The following is a 6,000-nucleotide window of genomic DNA, read 5'->3' as shown; positions in this document are numbered from 1 at the left end:
AGAATAACTAAGCTACATCAAGTAGAACGCCTAGTATAGCTAAAGATAGACTTACTGGTGTTTCCTGCATTCTGTGTTAGATGCATGCATCCTAGAGATAGGATTTTTATGTTATTCGCATTGAGAAGTGTTGAATAAGGTCTAACGCATAAACAAAAAGATAAGCAAATCATTCCATCTCATCCACATCACATCTTAGTTGTGTACGTTCATCTTAGACCGACTCGTCCACCTACCTTAAATGCCATTTTCGCATTACCCATCATTCACCACTCAACTCTTTTGTATCTTCTTACACAGGCACAGTAAGTTAGTGTAAATAATACATTTCTCATATTAATTTAGGAAAACCCCTACAGTAGATACAACACAAGGTCTGCGTTTGGTTAACTGAATCCCTGAGATCAACCCTAGACTTGCCAAGAACCTAAATTAGATTTATACTTGGGTCTAGTTTAGGAAAACTTGAACGTCATTAGAAGGAGTTGTGTGCGTTCTGTGCATATTACTAAGGACCCAACGCGTTACTATTACTTAGACGCATCAAAGCATAAATGCATCACTTATACTTAGAACTTATTTCTCCTATTTATTCTATACGATACACTCCTAGAACATCTCACGATCGCAACGAACAATATAGTACCATGAATTACAAAGTATAAGAACAAAATAGAAAAAATAGACAATAACAATGACATTAAAGTATACCAAAACGCTATCGAAATTCTATAATATCAAACTACAATTGATCAACTAGAAACAAGTTTTTTACGCATCTCTGCCATCATTTTTTGAAATCTATCCTCAAAACGATTTTCTAATTCACTTATTTGACACCTAAGTACTTCTACCTCAACATCTCTTTGTTTTCCAGATTCTTTTCTTTGTCGTTTAGATTCTTGAAGTCGTTGTTTGGACTCATTAAGACGACGCTCAAGATCGCGTATAGTAGACGATGATCCAAACAATTCAGAAGGAGTAACACCTACTCCATAACCCCGAACACGCCCGTGTTTCTTCGGTCCAAATACTCGTACGAAAATCTCATCCTCGTTCATGTCAAGTGTACCATCAATCAGCTGAGAAGCACATAATTTAAATTCTGACTAAAAATACAAATTCACATATTATATTCAAAACTAACACATATAAATTCAAATGTTTACAACAAATAAACACATGTCTTTGTTAGAACCATAATATTTGATAGATTGAAATCTATACAACAAACAAACACATGTCTTTGAAACCCATTTCAGATTCACCCAATTCTAGGAATTCCATTTTCATTTATTTCCTTTTATTGATCCAAATTGCATCGGAAATCTATGGAATGTTAGATTTTGTGGAAGAGCAGAAGAAAAATTGAAACCAAAAAATAAAATAACGAGCAATTTTCCAAAGAAGTAGTGAAAGAAAAAGGAAAGAAGTAAACTTGGAAACTATTAATCTTGACCTCTAAAATGACACTATAGTCTAAACCAACTATAATTTTTGTTTAGTCTACAAGTTGAAAACTTGAAAACTACTAGTTTGAAATATTCATACTTCACAATGTTAAATATCGTAGGACAATGATATGGGTTTTCTATAGATAGAACTTTGCTTGAATAAGATATGTTCTATATCTCATCAGACAATAATCTAAGAATTCTGAGGGGATAAGTTAGAGACATTTACTCAAACTAATGACCTTTACTCAAACTCTAACCAATAACATCATATCTATCCATTATTTCTAGAACAAAACAACAAAGATGATAAATTAATGACCTTTACTCAAACTCTAACCAATAACATCATATCTATCCATTATTTTGTACTTAGTTTCATTCACAGCCAATCCATTATTGCTCAAGTGAGTTAGCTCCCAAATTCTAATTCGACTTGGTTCTTCGTTAGTGACTCAAACCTATTTAAGTGAAAATATTACATATTAGATAATTTGACTAAATTAAAAGAAGTTTATGTAATTTTTCATCTAATTACCTCTTTTTCAACTCTTTGTTGTATACTTTGTGAACCACATGTGTGATATACATTCAATTTAGAACGATTCTTTTGGTTTCTTTCACACATCTCCTGTATTTCAAAAGTAGAGTATGAGCATCAATAAAAAAAATAACAATAAGTAATATTTTTTTTATGTACAAGAAAAAGATATTAGAATAAAACCTGATATTCAGTTGACTTCTACAACTTTGAAAGATATTCTGCATCTTCTCTTGTAATTCCTAGTGGAATATTTATTAAAGCTTTTGCAACTGTATCATATTTGTACAACTATTTTTTCTTGAAGCTGTCTCTCCAATTATTATAAGATCGATGAATTTGAAGCAATACTGAAGCCTCATGACCTTCGACTTTAAATCGTTCCTGCAAAAAAAATGGTAGTTGTAATTTAATTATGCAAGAAGTAAATTAAAGGGAAAAAAAATTATTATTTTCACATAACCTAAATGAACTAATACCCAACGATGAAATTATACAAAGACTTACACAAGTTTAAGAATTGTAATTCCAGTAAGTTCTCTCGAGATTAGTCCATTTAATCGGTTATCATTAAGCCGTCTGCAAAACAGAATAAGAGTTCAGACAAAAGATTGTGAAAAGAAAGGGTCATAGAAGAAAGCATTCATTCAGATTTTACTTCCATCCAAAAACAAAAAGATGATAGCCTTTGGTTTCACAATCCTAACATGTCACACCTCGCCCCATCATTTAGTTCCTGCATCTATCGCTTAACTCTAGCGACCCATCGTGTAGCTCAATCGTTTAGTAAACAATCTTACTCTCAACGATCTCATGCATAGCCTATCGTTTAGCTACCGCGCACATCGTTTACCTCCATCGTTTAGCACTGACGCCTTATCGTCTAACGTATCCGCCTATTGCTTAACGTCATCATCCAGTGCCTACGTCTATAGCCCAATGCCCACCGCGTAGTATTCCGCCTATCGTGTAGTGTGTCTATTCATCATTTAGCACAGCACGACTATCGCCTAGTGCTATCGTCCAGCTTCTACGTTTATCGTCTAGCGCTTTCATTGATCGTGTAGTCTTTGCCTATCGATCACCTACCTCTTCGCTTAGCTCTACGCATTGCTATACGATCGCCTACCTCATCGTTTAGCTCCCCACATTGCTACACGATCGTCTAGTGCCCACCTACACGATTGCTCACCTCATCGTGTAACGCCGCTCACTTACTAGACGATCGTCTACCTCATCGTGTAGCTCTTCTCATTTTTTGCACAATCGTTTGCCCAATGCCTTGCACTCAACATTTCGCTTTCTCTGCTCTTGCTCACGCATACCCAACGTATGAGCATCTCTTGNCCTTGCACTCAACATTTCGCTTTCTCTGCTCTTGCTCACGCATACCCAACGTATGAGCATCTCTTGGCAATGCCTCTTGCCAATACTTTGGCCAAGCATGTGTCCAACCTTACAAACGCATGGTTGCCTTCTCATCTTGTGGTTGCCTTTTCACCTTACAACCTTACAAACGCATGCGTCCAACATTACGTCTACTGCAATAAAAATCTCCATTATAGTTCACAGAGGAAATATCACAAAAGAACATTCTAGTAAGTATTTGTATTTGGAATATAAACCTTTCATAAGCTAGATGCCATTTAGACAGATTTTATGTGACGAATAAAACTAAGAATGGTTGATAATGGAAGAGCTGCTTACGAACCTAAAAGTGATGGAATGGCTCGACGGAGCTGCTTACGAACTTAAGAGCAGAGATCGAAGCTTGAGCTTGAAGATGATGGAATGGCTTGGCGGAGCTGGAACAGAGCGAACGAAACGAAGCTTAGCAGCGGAACAAACAGCGCGAAAATGAAGAAGAACCATGATATCAAAATAGCAAGATGAACGAAATGAAACGAAAATGAAATCAAAATAGTGCGAAGATGAACGAAACAAAATAAGGAAAAACAATGAAGCAGAACTGTAAACACAAGATCAAGAAGAACCACGAAATCAAAATAACAAGATGAACGAAACGAAACGAAACGAAAAACGAAATACAGCGCGAAGATGAACGAAACGAAACATGCAAAAACAATGAAGAAGAACTGTAAACACAAGATGAAGAAGAACCACGAAATCAAAACAGCAAGATGAACCAAACCAAACGAAAATGAAATCAAAACAGCACGAAGATGAATGAATGAAATAGGCAGAAATAATGAAGTAGAACTGTAAACAGAAGATGAAGAAGAACCATGAAATCAAAACAGCAAGATGAACGAAGCAAAACAAAATGAAAAAGAAATGAAAACAGCGCGAAGATGAACGAAACGAAATAAGCAAAAACAATGAAGCATAATTGTAAACACGAGATGAAAAAAAACCACGAAATCAAAACAGCAAGATGAAGTACGGATCTCAATGGCGACAAGCAAGATGAAAAAGAACCACAAAATAAAAACCCTAGTGCTTTTTTTTTGTTTTCTTTTTTAAATTATTACAAATGCATATTTTGTAATAATTCCCAAAACTATAATCAATTTGACTATTCTTTTAGAATAAAAATAAATAAATATTACTTGCGCATAGTCTATCGTTTAGCTACTGCGCCCATCATTTAGCGCTGATGCCTTATCATTTAACACATCCGCCTATCGTTTAGCGTCATCGCTCAACGCCTGCGTCATCGCCCAATGTCCATCAATTAATATTCCACCTATCATAAAGCGTGTCTGATCGTGCGTCTATCGCCTGCGTCATCGTTTAGCACAGCACGACTATCGTCTAGCGCTTTCACTAATCGTGCAGTACATTGCCTATCGTATAGCCCGATCGTCTAGCACGTCACTTCTCATGGTTTAACGCCGCGCGCATCTTCACGATTATCTACATCCGTCTATCGCTTAACATCATCGCCCAGCGCCTGTGTCCATCGCCCAACACCCATCGCTTAGTATTCCGCCAATCATGTAGCATGTTTGCTCATCGTTTAGCACATCATGGCTATCGTCCAGCTTCTACGCTTATCGTCTAGCGCTTTTACTGATCGTGCAGTACTTTGCCTATCGTATAGCCCGATCGTCTAGCACGTCACTCCTCATCTTCACGATCGTCTAACGCATCTTCACGATCCTGACCTTTGTCAAAGGTTTTTATTAACCTTCAATAAAAGGTGCATATTTTTCAAAGGACTTATCAAACCCTTCGATAAATGTATGTCTTTCTTAAAGATTTTTATTACCCTTCGATAAAAACTACATATTTCTCAAAGGTTTTTTCAAAACCTCCAATAAAAATATATTTTTTTCAAAGGTTTTTATTAACTTTCAATAAAAAATACATATTTCTCAAATGTTTTTCCAATACCTTCATGTATATCTTTATCAAAGGTTTTTATTAACCTTCAATAAAAAGTGCATATTTTTCAAAGGACTTATCAAAGCTTTCGATAAATGTATGTCTTTCTCAAAGGTTTTTATTACTCTTCGATAAAAACTACATATTTCTCAAAGGTTTTTTCAAACCCTCTAATAAACATATATCTTTTTCAAAGGTTTTTATTAACCTTTAATAAAAAGTACATATTTCTTAAAGGTTCTTCCAATACCTTCAATAAATGTATATCTTTCTCAAAGATTTTCTATAGCCTCCAATAAAAAATTGTCGAAATAGTTTAATTTTCTTGTAATGAGATTCAGCCACAGAAAATCAGCTTTGAAACTACCACTACAACAAAATTAGCTTTTTATAGCATCTCACTATAACATTTTTAGAAAACAACCATGAAAAAAAATGAAAGAACGGCGGAACACAAACGCGACACAAAAGCTCAAATTTAACTCCTCGTGCTTAATATTTTAAAATACATATAAATGTCAATAGGGCTCCAAAAATACATACAAATTTTAACTCGTCGATACTCTTATTGGCTCTAACCTCAAGCATGAGGACATGGAGATCATCCTCCTGTAGAAACAAACATGGTCGGGCATAAGACTAGGTTTAAGGCCTTCG

Source organism: Benincasa hispida, chromosome 1, assembly GCF_009727055.1.
Source record: "Benincasa hispida cultivar B227 chromosome 1, ASM972705v1, whole genome shotgun sequence".
Taxonomy (NCBI): Eukaryota; Viridiplantae; Streptophyta; class Magnoliopsida; order Cucurbitales; family Cucurbitaceae; genus Benincasa; species Benincasa hispida.
Note: the sequence above shows the minus strand (reverse complement) of the source record.